Consider the following 22,207-nt stretch of genomic DNA (forward strand, 5'->3'; position numbering starts at 1 on the left):
CTCTTAGTTCGGCCATATGGCCGAACAGTTTGGCCGAACACCATTAGGTGTTCGGCCGAACCCGAACATCACCCGAACAGGGTGATGTTCTGCAGAACCCGAACAGTGGCGAACACTGTTCGCCCAACACTAGTAGTGTGATGGTCTGGGGTTGTTGCTGCTTCAGGACCTGGAAGGCTTGCTGTGATAGATGGAACCATGAATTCTACTATCTACCAAAAAATCCTGAAGGAGAATGTCCGGCCATCTGTTCGTCAACTCAAGCTGAAGCGATCTTGGGTGCTGCAGCAGGACAATGACCCAAAACACACCAGCAAATCCACCTCTGAATGGCTGAAGAAAAACAAAATGAAGACTTTGGAGTGGCCTAGTCAAAGTCCTGACCTGAATCCTATTGAGATGTTGTGGCATGACCTTAAAAAGGCAGTTCATGCTAGAAAACCTTCAAATAAAGCTGAATTACAACAATTCTGCAAAGATGAGTGGGCCAAAATTCCTCCAGAGCGCTGTAAAAGACTCATTGCAAGTTATCGCAAACGCTTGATTGCAGTTATTGCTGCTAAGGGTGGCCCAACCAGTTATTAGGTTCAGGGGGCAATTTCTTTTTCACACTGCTCCATGTAGGTTTTGAGGTTTTTTTCTCACTAAATAATAAAAACCATCATTTAAAACTGCATTTTGTGTTCAATTATGTTATCTTTGACTAATAGTTAATGGTTTTTGATGAGCAGAAACATTTAAGTGTGACAAACATGCAAAAGAATAAGAAATCAGGAGGGGGGCAAATAGTTTTTCACACCACTGTATATGAGTGTGTTTGGGGGGCACACCCAAGAAAATAAGGTTGTTGCTTCACTGTGGACAGACCAAATTCGATCAGCTGGACAGTCACTGTTGTTCTGTCATTGAGCTACCACAGCCCGGCAACCATATGGGCTGGAAAGCCGCCATCACCTGCACTCACGCCAATGTGCGCACCAGCACTTGCCATCTGTTTGTGGTGCGTTACACAGCGCGTTTGGTCTGTCAGTGTGAAGCAATACACTAATTACACCACCTGATAAATGTATACACATGTAAGATGTTTTAACCACCCTGGCGTTCTATTAAGATCGCCAGGGCGGCTGCGGGAGGGTTTTTTTTAAATTTAAAAAAAACTATTTCATGCAGCCAACTGAAAGTTGGCTGCATGAAAGCCCACTAGAGGGCGCTCCGGAGGCGTTCTTCCGATCGCCTCCGGCGCCCAGAATAAACAAGGAAGGCCGCAATGAGCGGCCTTCCTTGTTTTGTTTAGATCGTCGCCATAGCGACGAGCGGAGTGACGTCATGGACGTCAGCCGCCTCCGATCCAGCCCTTAGCGCTGGCCGGAACTTTTTGTTCCGGCTACGCTGGGCTCAGGCGGCTGGGGGGACCCTCTTTCGCCGCTGCTCGCGGCGAATCGCCGCAGAGCGGCGGCGATCGGGCAGCACACGCGGCTGGCAAAGTGCCGGCTGCGTGTGCTGCTCTTTATTTGAACAAAATCGGCCCAGCAGGGCCTGAGCGGCAGCCATCGGCGGTGCTGGACGAGCTGAGCTCGTCCATACCGCTAAGATGGTTAAAGCACTTTATGCCTCCAATTTAACATGCAATGTGATTTCTGCCCTTAAAACCCTGCTCGTAATTTTGCGTTTTTTTGCAGTTTGCAAAGTTTGCGTGAACGTGAAATTTTGCGGAAGTTCGCGTTTGAGGTTCGCGAACCTAAACTCAGAGGTTCCAGCCATCTCTATTTTTAACATAGAGTTACAAACTACCAAGCCATCTCATGGTGAACCAGTACTCATTGGAGTGTGTACGAGGCTACAAAGGACCAAAACAGTCTGTATGCATGTTGAATTCGTGTGGCTCTGTACAATTAAAGAGACTCTGAAGTCTCTTTTTTACCTGTTTTTTTAATTTAGTCCTGTTCAGCATTAAATTTTAAGTGGATTCACCCCATTCTCGTAGGGAGAACGAGTGTTTTATACCGTAGAACTAGACCTGCAAAGTTCCATGACTGCAGGTTGCAGATTCTGCTGCCCAGGGGATGCAGAGCTTTGCGCAGTAGATCTGCCTCCTATCCAGTCAATCTCCACCTCTTCCCGCCCCTCTCAGCAAAAGAAGACTGAGAGGGGCGGGGAGAGGCGGAAATTGACTAGAGTAGAGGCAGTGCTACTGCATACAGCTCTGCCTCTACCCAGAAGGAGGATCTGTAGAGCCCAGGAACTTTGTTGGGCTATTTCTCTGATATAAAGCACTCGTTCTGCCACGGAAATGTGGCGAATCCACTTAGAATTTAAAGAACAAGCGACACCCATGCTAACCTAGAAATAAAAAACACATATATAAGTAGATAAATACTACATCTACTTACATAACAGATGTATTTTACTATCCACGTAATTATTCCTGTGAAGCAGAACTAGGCAGTGGCTATTTTACCAAGCTAATGCTGACATCATATCCTCCCTGACTCTTGTTTTCCCCCCTCCCTTCTCTTGCTCATTGTGTATTCATTAGCTGCCCTCCTCCCAGAGTCTTCAGACACTCCCACTGAGGTGTATACTAGAAACTGCACTGTCTTTTTTTTCTTTTCTCCTCCAATCGCTGAGTCACCTCAGCCTTGCTTGTAAACACAAGTGAGCAGAGGTGTTTCAGATAAGCTAGGCAGGGAAATAAATGGAAGAGCAGGAATATATAATATAGATAAAAAGAACCCCCAGCATTCAACTGTTTGGCACTGACGACTAAAGGGCCAGTGCTCCTAAAGTATGTGATAACTCCAAACCAAACCATAACAGCAGAAAAAGTTTTGCAAGTTTTGAATGCAGGATTAGCATCTTTATCACTTAATGAGACTCTGTAACAAAATGTTCAGCCTTATTTCTTCTATCCTATAAGTTCCTATACCTGTTCTAATGTGGTCTGTCTTACTGCAGCCTTTCCTAGTTGCACAGTGGCTGTATTATCTCTGTTATATAATCTAATCTTCTTTCCTTTGTCAGCTTTGTCGGCTGAGGCAGGAATGTGCTGCTCTGCTTGTGATAGGTAGAAGCTATACCCACACCTTCTCCAAGCCCCCTGCAGGCTCTGTATGAGTCACAGACTGAGCTTCTCTCAGCCTATCACATGCTGGTTAGCAGCCATGTCTTTTGTTTGTAAACACTGCCTAAAACTGGCAATTACAAGCCAGGATTGCAGCAGGGAGTGGATAAAACAGCACAGAAGGGCCCAGGAGAACATAATGAATAGAATGGTATGCTTTTTATTGTAAGAATTTTAGAGTACAGATTCTCTTTAATACACCCAGACCAGTTGCTGTTGAAATTTGATTTTTATGGTGACAATACCGCTTTAATGCTGAACAAGACTAAATTAAAATACAGGTAAAAAAAAGGGACTTCAGAGTCTCTTTAACACGCTGACACATCGTTGCATTCCAGCGGTTCTGGAGGTGTGGCTAGTAATGCATCGTGGGAGACATCATATGCTCACTCCAACCTGAATTATCGCAAATTCCTTCTGTTTTAATTATGCAAACTTTTGTTTTATTTTTTAAAAAAGAATACAACAGTGGCGAGCACTCCACAACACATAACAATTCAGCCACCCCATTCCCCACGCACACACACTTACTCAGTTCCACCACCCTCTGCACCTTAATGCCCCCCCCTTCCCTTCCTCACCCTTACGTGCACCATGTGACCAGCAACCACAACAGAGACCCAATGCTACAGGGTGTCCGTCTACTTCAGCAATCAAGAATACTCCCCTGATGACGCAAGACTGCGAAACCGGTCGGGGAGGTAACAGGCGGCACCACTGTCTATTGATCTACGATTGACCATTACATGCGCGCTAATCTTCTGGGGTTCCCAGTTTATGGGCCCGTATGTGAGTTATTGTTTTACATCTACTGCCTTTTAAAGAAATTTTATCTAAATAAACGGGTTATGCTTAGATATTGACGTTTTTGTTTTCCTATGTAAATTCCTGGAACTTTACCTCCATACGGATGTCCACTGGATCTTCACAATGTCTGATGTTCCCTGGACGTTATCTGTGACCTGAGCTGAGCTTTTACAGCCTTATAATGTGGGTTGTTGGGAGCTGGTAAGCCTTTTCTTGTTTTGATGTTTGGCGCCGCGGATACCTACCTCTGAGCATTTGATATATTGTAATGTCCAGTAGATGTGGCTCTGTGCACAGGAATAGCTATCCGTTATACATACAGAGTGCAAAAGGCCAAAAAGTAGTTGCAACAGTTCATATCAAAAAAAAAAAAAAGGAAAAGAGGCCTTGCACATCAATTAAAACTTCACTTTTAATGGAACCAGTAAAAGGCATACATTACATCTCCTATGAGGTGGAAAGAGAGGTACAGGCAGTGAGGGTAGTCGACAGCCGTTTCGCGCCGGTTATGTACAGTGGCGCATCATCAGGACAACCTACCCCTTTGAAAGTCACCCCTTAAATAAGTGCAACACTCACCCCATACGAGCAGCCGCCATCATCCAGGTTAGAGTGCGCCCTCCGTGCATGGAACGCACGCTGGCAAAAAGCGCCGCCTCTCTGGATGGCTTCCTGGTGGTGGAACGCTAAACCGGAAGGTGACGCCATCCACGCGACGTCTAAAAAGTTACGTCGGGTCAATGCGTCAAATTTGACGCAATGCGTCCACGCATGCGTATCACAGCCGCATATGAGCCAACCACCAGAGAGCGAACGAGAGCCAGAAACCATACACCTTACAAAGTAAAGCCACCCATGCTGGATAAACAGTCGCTCTGCTGCCATCTAGTGTGTAAATCTACTATTACATCCCAAATAGCATCTATAAATATATAGCAGCAGATAGACCAAATTTAACAAAATAAAATACAGATGACTGCTGCTCATATTCTACACCATTATTCAAACTGAGTCACATATCTATGTAACCCACATGTAATTGCTAAATACAGTCCATCCACACTGGGAGGGAGGAGAAAGAAAAAATCAGTTGTTTACATGCACCATTGCATCCAAGTACTACAAGTAATCACCGTTCCAATGGGATGGACTGCGAGGCAAGAACCATGGTGATCCTGTAGGGGCAGAAATTATTAAAATGCAAAAAGAGGCAAAATAGGATACTAATAACAATTAAAACATAAAACAAAGAATCTCAGATGAATACAGCCAAATTGTTTCTTTCATTCAGACCCAAAGGTCCAACCGCATCGAAGTATGAAATCCAGTAACTTTCTCTCTGCAAAAGCCTGCGATGCCAATCACCCCCCCGCTTGTCATGCCTAACTTGTTCTAGCCCTAGAAATCTCAGTTTTGTCACATCACTATTGTGAACCTCCCGCATATGATCTATCACTCTAGGGCAACCCTCTCCGCTATGAACGGACCTGCAATGGGCCTGATATCTATCCTTGAGCATATTCGTGGTTTCACCAACGTAAATACGTCTACAAGGACATACAAGCGCATAGACCAGGCCTCTGGTCCGACAGTTAATAAACTGTCTGATCTTGCAAGTCCGCCCAAAGCGGGTAAAGGTATCACCCACCTCCAAAAAATTGCAGCAGGAGCACCTTTGGCATCTGAAATTTCCTTTAGGGCGGTTGGACCCTAGCCAACAAGAAGTTTGGGGGCTAGTAAACTCACTATGTGAAAGTTTGTCCTTTAAATTAGGAACTCGTTTGTAGGAGACACAGGGAAACAAAGTACTCTTTGATTTTAACATTTTATCCTGTTGAATTATCCACCAGTGTTTTCTGATTGTTTGTTGGATACTCTGGAACATGGGGGAATATGTGAAATGCATGAAAAATCTATCTTGTGAAGCAGATCCTTTAGGCCTTCTGGTTTGCGATAGTAATGAGGTTCTATCTCTGGAGGCGGCTCTAGCAAATGCCTGTTGGATATCCTGTGGATTATACCCCCTTAATTGCAACCTCTCTCCCAAATCTTCTGACTGTTCTATAAAATCTTCCCAACAGCTGGCATTCCTACGCAACCTTAAGAATTGCCCATAAGGGACTCCCCTAAGTGTAGGGTTGGGATGATAGCTGTTTGCATTAAGTAAGGAATTAACAGCCGTTTTCTTCCTAAATGTTTTAGTTACTATCACTCCCTCTTGGATTTTAATATCCAGATCTAAAAAGTCTAAATGTTGATCACCCCAAGTATGGGTGAAAGACATATTCACATCATTGGACCCCAGGTAATCCATGAATAATTTAAATAATTCCTGTGACCCCTCTGTTTGGCGCCGCGGATACCTACCTCTGAGCATTTGATATATTGTGGTGAAGAATTTATCATTCCCTACATACAATGACTTTCTAAACCTGCACTGACCTTTGATGTATGCCTGACTTCTGAACTTTTGGACATTGTTCTTCTCGGCGGCGGTTCCATTGTTCCTTGGCACCGATATACTTGCTATTATACAAGAATACATATTAAATCGTGCCAGGCCCGGTTCTCTCATGAAGCAAGGTGAAACATTTGCATCAGGCGCAGAGATTACAGGGGCAGCATGTTTGTACTGTGCGTTTACCCTAACAGCATGCAGTCAGAATAGGAGGAGAGCTAGGTGAGGAGGTCATCATTGGGGAAAGGCAGCTTGTTGTGCTGTGTGCGGAGTCTGACAGTGAGTGAGAAGGGGGGAGGCACGAGAGCAGCAGTGTTTCATTTGAGTTGCACAGCAGAAGAGAGGAGTTGGCACTGCTGTCCTGTCCTGACTGAGGAGGAATGGAGCAGATGAGGGTGATGGGTGTTGGGTGTTGGGTGCTGAACGATCATTCCAAATCGGGAGGGGGGTGGCGCATTCTCACAAGTTTGCCTCAGAAAAAAGTCTAGAACCGGCTCTGGTCAGATATAGCATTATTGGTAATCAAGTCGCGAAAAGCGGAGTACTCCGATCATTAAGACCATACCTTGTTGAATTTTTGTGGACATTTTCGATTCATGTAAGTCACCTGGTACCATAGCATAGCCTTATTATTTTAACCTGTAGTGCTTTCGATGGAGCTTACTCGGAGAACCATTTGTGGAACAGTTCCTTCCGAACATAAAAATAGTCATAAATATTAGTGTGTAGCAATGATGGTAATGGATGCAGAGAAATTCAGAGGACAGCACAAGCTCCGTGTTTCTGAGAGAGTCTGTGATGGAGAGATGGATGCTGCAACGTGACAAGGATGTACTTGATCCTTGTCCAAGTGGAAGGTAAACATTTTCATCAGCGTCTTTTCCGCTTACGGATGATATTATATTGTCGTTCTTTGTCTGTGTGCTTCACAATCCGGCCCCTCTTCACGTCTTCCAGGAGAATGTGAAATTATAGTCTAGGAAAAGTTTATTCTCTTTTTTTGCTGAATGCCCATGTCTACCTGGCAGGGAAATACTGACTAGACAGAAGAAAACTTTCGTAGACAGTGATTATGGACAACCAGGGGTGAACCACCTTCTCCAACATAGCTAATTCTGTCTGAGAAGGTGGTATGCCCGGCATTGGCATGAATGGCATTAAAGAAGAACTTAAGCGTAAAAAAGAAATCAATACTTTGCAAAATGAGAAGTTAAAAAAATAGAAGAGAGATCAGGAAATGATTGATATTTTCTGTGTAATTTGTTCATATTGTTTGATCCACAATGAGCATGCATGTCATCATCTTTACTACTGGAAGACATGAAAAAAAGTAGACCGCACCAACTGCCATTATCTATAACCACACCCCCAACAATGTGATAGGATAAAAGGTTGTTGTTGTTTTTTTATAGATCTACATGTGCAAAGAGGGAGATACTGGTTGCTTAGCAGTTGGAAACAGATGTTATATCCCAAAATGCAACAAGGCTCCCATACTGTGATGTCAGGACCTAGGTCCTGACATTGCACTGTGGGAGGGGTTTGCCCACAATATTAGCCATACAGACCCCCCTGATGATCTATTTGAAAAAAAAAGGTAACGTTTTCTCATGGGAAAGGGGGTATCAGCTACTGATTGAGATGAAGTTCAATATTTGGGTACAGTTCCTCTTTAACTCAGTCGAAACACCTTTTATGGTGGCCATACATGGTACCATTTTTTCATCCAATCTTACCATTTCCATGTAATATAAGGGAACTGCCTAAATTATCCTTTCAGTATATTCTCTTAATTTACCCTTATACTACATAGAAATGGTAAGATTGTATGAAAAAATTGTACCATGTATGGCCACCATTAAGGGAATACATGTACAGTATAGATATTGATCAGACAATATTAACAGACTTTCACAAAAGGATTTAAAGGAAGCCTGTATTGAAAATAAACATAAGAGACTGGCTGGCACTTTGCCCCTCCCCAATAATCACCTTAAAAAAATGCACAGACTTCCACAGATGGATTATTAAGGCCATACCGGCCCTTTAATTATTGTTAGTATTTAACAGATAACAATGAAAATGGTTCAAAGTAGCAATAAACTTAAGGTTGAGAAAAGGGCTCTGAAGGTCTACAAACAAGAAAAAAAACAGGGCCAAAAAACTGCCCTCCAGATGAAGACACCGACTTGGGGACATCTGTAACACCAACATGGTCCTTCCCCATGTGGACTTCAAACGTAGCCCAAGGAATTCCCACCCATGAGTAGATTGTCATCACAAAAGTGTTGGAAGTATCAGAATTTCCTTGGAAGTATGAACAGAATTATTAGTTAAACTGCAGTATAGTAAAGCAACCACAAGACGTCACTGTCTGTAGAATGATGTGAAGATTTCTGTGGTATTATGATCTCCTGTATTCATTCTGTGTTCATCTCTATTCTAAGTAAGCTGCATTTCCTGATGCTGGTGAATGATTTATCGTTGCATGTTTTCTTCAGTAAAGAGTTCTACCTTGTTATGCTGGATGCCTATCTGCGTGTACAGAACACTCTGCTCCATCAAAAAGAACTGACCATTGTATGTCCTCCACAAACTCTGGCTCCATCTCTGTAATGAGTGTGACGTCTCATGTTTGTGACGCCCGCCACAAACTAAAAGTCAGTTGAATGCCTTCCTGCAGCCCTAATACCTAAAAGTCAATCCCAACAGCGTTTAAATGATCGCCATCCCATCTCAGAGACAGACCAATGTCGGAATCCATGTGCCTGATTGTCACACCACCAATCCTGAAATAAATTTAGTATTCTATTAGTATTTTAGTATAGTATTTTTAGTAAAAAAAAGTATTCCTGGCCACAATATCTGTCCATACTATGACTGTATCTGGAAACTCTGCTTGGAGCTTCAATGCAGGAAGCTTAATACCCTGTATGGTGGACCTAATGGCTAAGTCAATCCCTCCACATAAACAACCAATATCTTCAGTGCCCTATCAAACATAGCATTCTTTTGAATGTCTGGAAACACTCTTAGGCCAGTGTTACCCAACCCTGTCCTCAAGGCCCACCAACAGTGCAGGTTTTGTGGAAATCCGCAGAGGTAGTTAATGAGCTCAGCTGAGACACTGATTACCCCACCTGTGCATGTTTGTGGTTTTCTGCAAAACATGTACTGTTGGTGGGCATTGAGGACAGGATTGGGGATGGGGAACTGTGCCCTAGGCCACAGTATATCTAAGACACCAACATCATGGCTAACATGCCCAATATAATTGTGTGGGGGAGGGGGAGCAAAAATATCACCCTGTCCCCAATCCTAGGCATCGTTCTAAAGTTACTTTCTTAAAGGGGCACTACAGCGAAAGACTGTAAAATTTAAAATATGTGCAAACAGATACAAATAAGAAGTACATTTTTTCCAGAGTAAAATGAGCCATAAATTACTTTTCTTCTATAATGCTGTCACTTACAGTAGGCAGTAGAAATCTGACAGAAGTGACAGGTTTTGGATGAGTCCATCTCTTCATAGGGGATTCTCAGCAAGGCTTTTAGGGTACGTTTCCACTAACGCGAATTCGCATGCGTTCGTCGCATGCAAATTCGCATAACCAATAAAAGTGAAGGAGCCTGTGTCCACTTGTCAGGAAAATGTTGCGTTTTCTTGTGCAGGAAAAATCTGCACAACAGAGTTATTCGAATTCGCACGCCGCACACCCGCACGCGAATCGTCGGTAATGTAACTAAATAGGAAAACCGCAAGCTCTTTAGTCTTGCGGTTTTCCCAGCGTTTCCGCGTGCGATTTCGTCTAAAAACCCATGTCAATGCTTGCCGGCATTGGCATGGTTAAAAATCGCGTCGTTAAAACTGCGGGCGATTCCGCGTGAAAATCCGCATGGACACGTCAACGAATCCGCAACCGTATGCGGATTCGTTGGCGCGGTTTCCGCGAGCAAATCGCGCCGCTCAAGTGGAAACGTACCCTTAGGCAGGGAACACACTTGACTTTCAGTTTTCCGCACGCGTTTTTCTGCATACTTTTTCTGCACACCAAGTGTGTTTCCATGCAGGAAAACGCGCGCGTTTTTTCACAGCAGCTGATGTAAATGATAGAGGAAACTGCCAAAATGTGCAGAGTCATCATGCAGAATGTCAGTTTTTTTTCTGCGTGCGAACAACACAGTAAGTGTGCACTAGCACATTGATTAACATGAGTTCTCAGTTTTTCTGTGCAGAAAACGCGCACGAAAATAGTCAAGTGTGTTCCCTGCCTAATTCTTTAGAAAGATATTCCTGAAAAATGATTTAAACAATGATGCTGGCCAGCTTCCCTGCTCACTACACAGTTTTTTGGCAGTTGGACAGAGCAACTGCCATTCACTAAGTGCTTTTGATATTTTTATATCCCTGTGAATCCTCTATGAAGAGATGGACGACTCCAAAATCTGTCGGTAATGTCAGATTTCTACTACTTACTGTAAGTGACAGCAACATAGGAGAAAAGTAATGTATGGCTCATTTTACTCTGGAAAAAACATACTTCTTATTTGTATATGTTTGCACAGATTTTAAATTTTACAGTTTTTCGCTGTAGTGCCCCACTAAGTATCCTGTTAGATGCTCTGCTGTATTGCTTTGTGTACGAATGCTCAAGAAAGGATCCAAAACAGGCTGGTCCTGTTACATTTTTTTTGCTATAGATCAAAGTCTATGAAACTGTTGTGGACTATGGTTTGGTTGTACCGGAATGAGAAACAGGGCATAGTACTTCATTGTTATATCAAAAACGGATCAATAAAATTGCCCTATTTACTTCATCCACAAGGTGTACCAGATATTCACTGCTGTACCTTCATTACCCAAATCAATCATTTGTGTTCATCTGATTGGTAAAGGTGACAATTTTTGTATTTTTCTGATTAATTGAAACATTAGAAAAATCTGACCAATGCACCACACACATGTTCAGTTTTTCCCCAATTATGAAAAAAATGAAAACTCTGAAAAAATGCTAGGTTCTATACAGTAAGAAATTGACAATCTACCAAACACCATTACATTTTTAATCTATTGCAAAAAAATAAATAAATCAGAAAATGTGATCGATTTTGCTGTACAAACGACTGTTTTTGTCGAATTGCTGTAAAATTGGATCATTTTATTGTATCGTGTGTCGCCACCTTCAAGGGAACCCGAGGTGGTTCTTGGGGGGGCAGGTGGGAAGCAGAGGCATGTTCTCTGCCTAATGACTTGGCTCTGTGTCCCCCAACCGCCGCTCTCTGCCCCCTCCACCACCGCTGCACTATAGTCCCCCGAGATTGGCAACATTATTTGTCGCCATCTTGGAGGTAAACACAGGGGAGAGGGATTCCCTGTTCAAAACGCCCACCAGGAGCATTCCTACAGGGTTTCCAGAGCTACCATTGGGCATCGCTCTCTCCCTGGCCACACCCCCTGCTGCTCCCCTGCATGCTGTGCATGAGAGAGAGTCTCTTATTCCATTGTCATGACCCAGAGGTCACAAAAGTGATAGTGGGCCAGTGTGGCCCACAGGAGCGGTGTTTTTTGCGTTTTTTTATGCTATGAGCCCACCTCAGGCTCTCCAAGTCTAACACCAGTACAGCTGTTGTTTTTTTTAAACACAAGCAAGACACAATCATGCCAGTGTGGATTGTCAGTGTGGCTTGTATTGTTAACATATACATTTCACACCTAAGCATTTGTTCAAAAGTATATAAACCTCTCTTTCTAGACACCAGTATATACAAAGCCTAAGAGTAAATGAACCCAGATAGATACCAGAGCTGAACCATACAGTAAAAACGGGGGGAGCAGGTATGTATATGAAGTAGTCCTCATGCCCACCACTTCCGCTGTTCTCCTCCATCCCCCTTCTTTCTTGCACAAATGCTTCCCGCCCCCGCTACTTCCTCGTTGGCCAGGTTGGACATTAGAACGCCACAACGCTCTGCACATGTCACAACTACATAGTCATGCGCATGCACACAGGGGCTCACGACTGCAGGTGCGCATTCAAGGACATGCACAGCTGGGCCAGTGCCTGCACAATAATGCCAGACCCGGCCGACCAGGAAGTAGCTTGGGGGGGGGGGGGGGGGGCATTTGTGCAAGAAAGAAGGGGGATGGAGGAGAAAGTGGAGAGCATATACATAGGAGTACATATACATGCCTACTCCTTCCATTTTTACTGTATTGTTCAGCTATGGTATCCTTTAACCACTTTACCCCCGCCCGTACGAATTTCTCCATCCCTTTTTCCATCCTTTAACCCCCAGGGACGGAGAAATCCGTACTTTCCGCGCTCCCGCTCGCTCTAGCGTGCATTCCCGCGGGAAAACACGCTGCCGGCCGCTCGCCCGGAGATCAATGAATGGGAAAATCCATTCCCGTTCGTTGATCTAAGCCCCGCAATGATCCGCTGCTTTTCCGCTAAGCAGCGCGATCGTTGTGAAAAAAAAAAACTTACCCAGCCTCCTACTACTTCCTCCAAGCATCCGGAAGGACGCTTGGAGGTCGCATTAAACAAAAAGTTACTGGTGCCATCTTGTGGCCAAATAGTAAAACTACACCCTAAACATTTTTCACATACAAATGAATTAGTTATACACAAAAAATTAACCCATTACCTCCCACACTCCCCATTTTTATTTTTTTTGTAATAAAAAAAAAAATTAAAAAATTTACAATTAAAAAAATACATAAATAGTTACCTTAGGGACTGAACTTTTTAAATATTTATGTCAGGAGGGTACAACACTGTTACTTTATAAACTATGGGCTTGTAATTAGGGATGGATGCAAAGCTGAAAAAAATGCACCTTTATTTCCAAATAAAATATTGGCGCCAAACATTGTGATAGGGACATAATTTAAACAGTTTTATAACCGGGACAAAAGGGCAAATACATTTCATGGGTTTTAATTACAGTAGCATGCATTATTTAAAAACTATAATGGCCGAAAACTGAAAAATTATTTTTTTCCCACATTTTTCCTATTTTCCCATTAAAACACATTTAGAATAAAATAATTAGTGGCATAATGTCCCACCTAAAGAAAGCCTAATTGGTGGTGGAAAAAACAAGATATAGTTCATTTCATTGTGATAAGTAATGATAAAGTTATAGACAAATGAATGGAAGGAGCGCTGAAAGGTGAAAATTGCTCTGGTGGTCAGGGGGTAAAACCGCTCAGTGGTGAAGTGGTTAAGGAGTAATGTTTAATGAAATGATATACTGTGAAGTTAAAGCAAGACTAGCTGTGGTAAACAAGTATTATGCTTCGCAAGGCCAGCTGCAATCAATGGATTGTTGATCAGAAAATGGAAAGCCAAGATAAATGAAGTCATAATAAAAGAAAAGCATTCATTTTGTATAGGGTTAAATGCTGGATTTGAGAGTAAATAAAATGTACTACAAATCTAAGACAGAACTAAGGAGCTATTAAATAAAGTATCACATGGAGAAGAAGGTATAATGCTGAAGTAATCCTCTATAATAATCTCCCTGTGTCCCTGCGTGTGCTGTTTCTGTGTAGCTGGTTTGTGCTTTTTGCCAGGGGCGGCGCCAGGGGGGTGCTTGGGGGTGCTCGAGCACCCCCTAGAATTGTCCAAGCACCCCCAAAGCACCCCCTGGAGTGAACTGACTTCAGGCGTCTAAAAGACGCCAAGTCAGTTCACACAGCGGCAGCACGGAGCAGCAGGCAGGGCTACGGTAAGATGGCCGCCCGGAGCCCTGTTCTGCAGACTTCGAGTCTGCAGTGCATGGCTTCGGGCGGCCATTTTCCCGTAGCCCTGCTCTCTGCATGCAGGCAGGAAGTCTCGTCGTGACGTCGGGAAGGAAGAGGATCGTGGGCGCGCGGGCGCTGCGCGCCACAATGAGGTCGGGACTCGGGACAGGAGGTCGGGAAAGAAGGTCTTCTGGCTGTAGGTGAGTAAATGGGTTTTTCTTTTCTTTTTCAGGTGATGCTGATTGTGCATATTGGGGTCATATCTGCTACGGATTGTGCATATTGGGGTCATATCTGCTAGGGATTGTGCATATTGGGGTCATATCTGCTACGGATTGTGCATATTGGGGTCATTTCTGCTACGGATTGTGCATATTGGGGTCATTTCTGCTACCGATTGTGCATATTGGGGTCATTTCTGCTACCGATTGTGCATATTGGGGTCATTTCTGCTACCGATTGTGCATATTGGGGTCATTTCTGCTACCGATTGTGCATATTGGGGTCATTTCTGCTACCGATTGTGCATATTGGGGTCATATCTGCTACCGATTGTGCATATTGGGGTCATATCTGCTACCGATTGTGCATATTGGGGCCATTTCTGCTCCGGATTGTGCATATTGGGGCCATATCTGCTACCGATTGTGCATATTGGGGCCATATCTGCTACCGATTGTGCATATTGGGGCCATATCTGCTACCGATTGTGCATATTGGGGCCATATCTGCTACCGATTGTGCATATTGGGGCCATATCTGCTACCGATTGTGCATATTGGGGCCATATCTGCTACCGATTGTGCATATTGGGGCCATATCTGCTACCGATTGTGCATATTGGGACCATATCTGCTACCGATTGTGCATATTGGGACCATATCTGCTACCGATTGTGCATATTGGGGCCATATCTGCTACCGATTGTGCATATTGGGGCCATATCTGCTACCGATTGTGCATATTGGGGCCATATCTGCTACCGATTGTGCATATTGGGACCATATCTGCTACCGATTGTGCATATTGGGACCATATCTGCTACCGATTGTGCATATTGGGGCCATATCTGCTACCGATTGTGCATATTGGGACCATATCTGCTACCGATTGTGTATATTGGGGCCATATCTGCTACCGATTGTGCACATTGGGGCCATATCTGCTACCGATTGTGCATATTGGGGCCATATCTGCTACCGATTGTGCACATTGGGGTCATATCTGATAACGATTGTGCATATTGGGGCCATATCTGATAACGATTGTGCATATTGGGGCCATATCTGATAACGATTGTGCATATTGGGGCCATATCTGCTACCGATTGTGCATATTGGGGCCATATCTGCTACAGATTGTGCATATTGGGGCCATATCTGATAACGATTGTGCATATTGGGGCCATATCTGATAACGATTGTGCATATTGGGGCCATATCTGATAACGATTGTGCATATTGGGGCCATATCTGATAACGATTGTGCATATTGGGGTCATATCTGCTACCGATTGTGCATATTGGAGCCATATCTGATAACGATTGTGCATATTGGGGTCATATCTGATAACGATTGTGCATCTTGAGAAAACCTGCACAATTATGTGAATTTTCTGGGAAAAGGGTCACCAAAACTTGGGCCCTCTGTCTTTGCGTTGCACTTTTAAAGGGAACCAGAGGTGAGAATAATATTGAGGCTGCCATATTTATCTCCCTTTAAGCAATACCAGTTGCCTGGCTGCCGTGCTGGTCCTCTGCCTCTTATTCTTTCAACCATAGACCCTGAACAAGCATGCAGCAGGTCAGGGGTTTCTGACAATATTGTCAGAACTGACAAGATTAGCTGCATGGCTTGTTTCTGGTGTAATTCAGTTCACTACTACAGCCAAATAGACCAGCAGGGCTGCCAGGCAACTAGTATTGTTTAAAAGGAAATAAATATGGCAGCCACCATATCACTCTCACCCTGGGTTCACTTTAAATTACAGTTAGCCCCACCCTCATCCGGTCATGACCACGCCCATTTTCCGGTTGTAGCCACACCCATTTTTGCCGTTCGTCAGCTCCCCCGGAAATTGGTCCAGCACCTGCATAGCACCCCCTAAAAAAATTTCCTGGAGCCGCCACTGCTTTTTGCTACTGCGTATGTGCGCAGCACGGACCCAGCCTCACAGAGACAGGAGGACGGGGCCAGGCGGGTGTGTGAACGGGTGGCCGGGTGCGCGTGTGCACGTGTGTGGCGGGTGCCGTAACATGCAGCGGGCAGCAGCGAGAAACAGACCCTAGAGCCTGTTTTTAAACGGGCTTGGGTCTACTAATGGAGCTATATAAGGACAAGGACTAAAGACTAAAGCTGGCAATACATGGGTCAATGTGGCCATCAGATAGATCCATCTCAGATAATTATGAGATCAGAGAGGAATCCATCCACACAATACACACAGATTTTCAATAGATTTTAGCATGCTGTAAATGTATCCTGTAAGGCCAAGCAAAAGGTGATCGATTTAGACCAGGTCACGGTCAGGTTAGTCGATACTGTACCCATTGTAGGCACTTTTACCTGTGCCAAGGCCACCTTCAGAAACCACAAACCACCACCACCAATAAAACAGTGTTTTCCCATAAAAGAAACATGATATTAGTGCTTTATAAATACATAATAATAATAATAATCCTATACAATAAAACCTAACTGTCCCTGCGTCATCATCTTTCCCTGTCTGTCTGCCTGAAGCTTTTTTGTACTGCGCAGTACAGAAAGCCGTTGGGATGGGAGGTGAGGCCAGGGAGCAGGGCGGCCGTGTGTGTATGCCCGACGGGCAGGCGAGTGCGCGCACGGGCGGCCGGGTGCTCGGCGGGCAGGTGGGGGCGCACAGCGGCGCGGTTAAATCACTACCTAAAGCACGTTTTTAAATGGGCTTAGGTAGACTTGTAATGAATAATATGGCAAGACATTAGGCTAGGACTATGATGGGAATTAGATAGTGAGCTCCTCTGAGGACTGTCAGTGACATGACTAGGGGCCTGATTCACAAAGCGGTGCTAACAGTTAGCACGCTGGTGAAAAGCCCTTTATCACGCCTAAACTCAGTTTAGGCATGATAAGTTTAGGTGTGATAAGTTTAGGCATGATAAGTTTAGGTGTGATAAGTTTAGGCATGATAAGTTTAAGCACCAACTGCGTTAACACCGCAGTGCACAGCTGATCAAAAGTTTCGCGCTAGCAAAGTCTGGTGCACTTTGCATAGAATTTAATGGCGCTGCTTTGCGTGCGGGACTTTGCACGCTATCTACATTTATCTAAACTTAGCATGCCTAAACTTATCACACCTAAACTTATCACGCCTAAACTGGCTTTTCACCAGCATGGTGCAATGGTTATCACGCCTAAAGTCTCTAAATGGGTTAGCACCGCTTTGTGAATCGAGCCCTATGTACTCTGTAAAGTGCAGCAGAAGATGTCAGGGTTATGTAAATAAATAAAAATAATATTATAGGACATTAGAGTATTACTATGCTATAGAAATACTTACAATAATTAGGGTGACACACTAATGGAATTCTTTTAGAGAGGGAGATATCAAGAGGAAAGGAAGGAAATATAGGGTGAGAGAGGGAGTGAGGAGTAGAAAATTTAGAGACTGGGGCCATGTGTAATTAACTTCTTCTCCTTATCTTCTCCTGAGTTCATCTTCTTTTTAAACTAACTTTTCAGCATTTTACAATTAAAAAAGAGGCAGATATCCGAGGTAGGGAGCAATGCAGATTAGGTGCAAGCTAGCACGATTGTGGATTCTCTCGTATTAGCTGCTGTTGGAATGCATCTCGGCACATGTGTGTAGAAGGTCTGTAATCTGACCTGTTGCTCAGCTATTATAAAAACAATTAGCACCAATACAAAATCTTCCTTTTATTTACCTAACCTAAACAGCGCTGGATAGCCAGTGAATGAATGAGCTGATAACAGAGGAATTCAGCTCTGTGACTAAAAAAAAAAAAAAAAAAAAAAAAAATTCACGCCTTGAGATGACATTTATTCCACAAGACCTTCCGTTTCTGTATGATACGTCAGTCATTTAGCCTTCACAATTTGACCCTTGTCAAAAGTGCTCACATGCTTCCACTTGTCCATTGTTCCAGCTTCCAATATCACTTGAAGAAATGACTGTTCATTTGCTGCCTTTGCCTAACCCCAAACAACTGACCACTGCCAATTGTAGCAAGATCATCAACATCATTATGTCGCCTGTCAGTGGTTACAACGTTGTGTCTGATTCACATACCTCAGGTTTATGTTACAGGCAGACAGAGTGCCAATGACATTATTGAAACAACTTGACAAAAAGAGGCGTGATGAAGCGCCTGTACACAATCCGCGTTTCATTACCACAAATGGAGGACTTAAGCCTGAGCGCCACAAAAGGTGAAATGGGCGGTGTGGCTTAATGGCAGTCGGTGTGACTGCGCTAAGAGGCAGGTGACATTGAGCACACTTCCAGACAATAAGGTTCTCAGCCTTGTACCGCTCCAGTGCTGTATAGAGCAGGTGTCAAGACTCTATAGAGGGGGGATAATGGCCCTCGCGTAAGTAGAGGCAGGCAAATTGTTCACAACACTTTCTGATGCACTTCAACCTCCGCGACAAGGTACGGAAACAAAGCGCCAGCCGCACAAAGGAAATCGCTCAGTATAATGACCATTTATTTAACTCTCAAACGGCGATAACCTTCTATCGCTGAATATATTCAGAAGATGCTTTTATGCCGCCAATACGTCATCTCCTGCAAGTGGCATAATTGATCTTTTCTCACGTTAAGTGTTTTTCATTGTGTTTTAAGAGAGAATAAAACGGCGATAAGAGACAGCGCCATTCACTGATACCGGAATAATGGGGTAGCGTTAATGTACGGGTGGTGCCGCCGCTCGCGCTGCTGTACGGAGGAAAGGGCATTGATGTTTTCTGTTTCCCAGTTATTTTGTTCTTGAGTATAGCTTAATATTGGCAGCATTTTAATTTTACAGATCTGTCACTCAATACAGAATGGAGGATAAGAATTAAAGCGTAGCTGCACTTCAGTACTAAAATCTGCAACGTGTGATCGCTATTATTTTGTAAGTGAATGACATCAAACAGAATCTTTCCAGTGTATTCTGAAGCTGGTATACTGTAACTTTGTAAAAATAAAAATAAAAAAAACCCCAGGGGTGCTGCTGTTTTTTTTAGCCCCAAGTTTTTTTTGGCACCAGGCGGTACCCGATTTGTGGCCTCACAGTTTGAAGCCCCTTCTCAAACAGGTAGCCAAAGGTCCCCCCACCCAAAAATATGTAGCCCTCTAGTAGCAGTAGGTAGCCAAGGTGTATCTCCAGTATAGGTAGCCATCCCTGTATAGGTAGCCTAGGTGTTCACCAAGTATAGATAGTCACCCCCAGTATAGGTAGCCACCCCCAGTATAGGTGTCCAGGGGAGTAACCGTGTTGCACACCAGTGGCGTGACAATAGGGGCTGCAGCCCCTGCACCCGTGGGGGGCCCAGGAAACCCCTGGGGCCCGCCAAGGGCTGTTTTGTGGGACAGGAGGGGTCGCAGCATGAGGAGAGAGCATTGGCCCCCACATCGGCGGGGAGGGGGGCCACTCCCACCTCCCTCATCTCAGGCTCTCCCCTCAGCACTCCCCCTAGAGAATTTATCAGGAAGTAGCGTGTGGCACTTAGACATTGGACCTTTGCGGTGGAAGCATGGTATGCTTGTGTTCCTGCCCGCCGCTGCTCCTACCGCCAATTAATGCTGGAGAGGAAGCGCTGAGGGGAGAGTCCTACCCCCTCCCCCCCCAAAACGGCCCTGGGCAGGCCCCAGGGGGGGCATCCAAATTTTCACAGGGGGGGGGCAGTGGTTTCTAGTTATGCCCCTGCTGCATACTGTAAATGCAGGAAATGAGCAATCACCTCACTTCCGCATCTGAAGTGTACTCTGTGGTCAGTGTGTTGCTCTCTCCTCTGTTCACTTTGGTGCTGATCTGAGGTCTGTTTGCGTGTGATAGAGAAGTAGTGGTTGCTTATACAAGTCACAGACATGGTGGTCCTGGCAGCATTTGAGAGCCCGGCTGTGGATGAGGTACAAAGCGTCCGCAGACTGACAGAGAAGCTCATGGCCACCTCAGTGCTCAGGGAGGGGAGGTAGGGGTAAATGCCACTAATGAGTGTGTGGGGGCTCTGGGCAAAGGAGGATTAACATGATATGGGGCCCTAGGCAAGCATATTTGTCTCCCCCTGCTGGCCACCTGTCTTCTTTGGTAAGGTAAGATAAGGGATGGGTATCAGAAAAGGTGGCCCCTGGACACCTATCAGTCCCTAGGCACCTGCAGTAGCTTTGTAGATGATCCAGCTCTAGGATGGACCTTTGGTAGAATCTTAGAGACCCCTTTAATAATTAGATGATCTCCACATGTCAGCCCCCCTTATCTTCGTTTCTGTAACTTTCTTTAAGTTTCTGATTGGTTTATTGTACACGGCCCAATATAATTCTGAAGACGGGGACTCCCAGATTCTACCGTAAACCCCCCAGAACCTACTGCTGCATATGGTAGGGATGAGCCCCTTGTACTTGACGTGGAGACAGGGGTTTTGCAATATTTCTGCCCTGTCTTGCAGAGCCCTGTGTCATGGATCATGCAGGCTGGTATTATTCACACAACAGAGCCCCATGCTGGCCAGCTCAGGCATGCTGGCAATACCAGCCTCAAGGGAAGAAAATTGGCTTAAAAAAAGCTTGGAAGAGAGGCTAAGCAGATTTTAAAAAAATTGTATAAAACTAAAAACCAAAAAATTAAAAACATCAATAAAACAAAAATGTTCAGTATTTTGTGTAAAATCACCTGTCAAAAGCCTCCTATACACCTTGGATGGTTCTCGGCCAAGGGTGCCATTTGGGGCTGCCTCTGCTGAGAATCTGGCTTGTGTATGGCAGCCCTCCGCATCCTCCCCCTTCCCCTATGCACTGGCAGGAGATCAAGACTAGTTGGGATATTTGTATTTATTGTTACTTCCGGAAGCCCTTTAGTCTTTTTTTGCTCCCATCAGCAATCTTTATGACAATATGGAGAGTTTGTCATCCATAGACCACAGAAACAAAGAGCGGCCAGCAAATGCTGCGTATCAGAGACATGACGATGCCCAGAGCTCACTAACCGTCACTGAGCAACAGCTGGAAAAGCTACAGGCCCCTGCCGGGTCACAGGAAGAGCAGATTAACAGCTGCCTGTGTCTGCAGAAGATGGAAGGAGAAGGAACAATGATCCATGATAAGAATTTGCTTTGTCACAGCTTTTCCCAGAAACAAAGGAGGGAGCTGGAGTTGTTATTATACATGAAACTAAAACTCCACTTTCACCGAGAATAAAAATAGACCAACAATAATCCCCTCACAGCAACAATTATATTCCATTTAAGGACAACTATTATAAAATTTCAAATACATACATATGCATGGGTAAAATGCACTATAAAGGTTTATTTCCTATGTTGCTGTCACTTACAGTAGGCAGTGAAAATCTGATCTGTCAAGTTTTGGACTAGTCCATCTCCTCATGGGGGATTCTCAGTTATTTCTTTATTTATAAATGCACTTAATGAAGAAGGCCGCGAGGTCCCTCGGCGTCCTCTGGGGTCCCATCCATGGTCCCGCAATCAGCCCCGTAAAACTTCAGGCTGAATTTGCAAGCTACCGAGCCTGCGCGTCCCGTCCGCACACCCCACACTATCACGCGCCCCTTGTCGTAAGCCTCCCTTTGCCATATCGACTTTTGGCACTTTTATTGGCCTGATGAAGCGGGCTTGGACTCGCGAAACGCGTTGCCTGTGCTAAATAAAAATCTTTGGTCATATACAAGGATTTGGTTATTGAGGTAAGCCACCTCATATTATTTCCTCGATTTTAAGCTGTTTTTAGATGCTTTTATTTCAACCAAGGCGCCTCTTTATCTTCAATTGTGACTACAAAGTGGTGTACACGTGAGAAGCGGAACGAAAATCATACCTGATTCCAAAAAATGTTTTTAAAAAAAATAACTGCA

General features: G+C 44.4%; 1 long non-coding RNA gene across 1 annotated transcript in view; it reads right to left on the minus strand.

Moving 5' to 3' along the window:
* Positions 1-8,473: 8,473 nt before the first annotated feature.
* The window catches only part of LOC137538185 (uncharacterized), a 72,227-nt gene continuing 58,493 nt past the window's right edge, over positions 8,474-22,207 (minus strand). Inside the window, exon 4 of the long non-coding RNA XR_011024705.1 lies at positions 8,474-9,175. This is a non-coding gene — a long non-coding RNA (uncharacterized lncRNA). The remainder of the gene's footprint in view (positions 9,176-22,207) is intronic.

Source organism: Hyperolius riggenbachi, chromosome 11 (assembly GCF_040937935.1).
Source record: "Hyperolius riggenbachi isolate aHypRig1 chromosome 11, aHypRig1.pri, whole genome shotgun sequence".
NCBI classification, from domain to species: Eukaryota; Metazoa; Chordata; class Amphibia; order Anura; family Hyperoliidae; genus Hyperolius; species Hyperolius riggenbachi.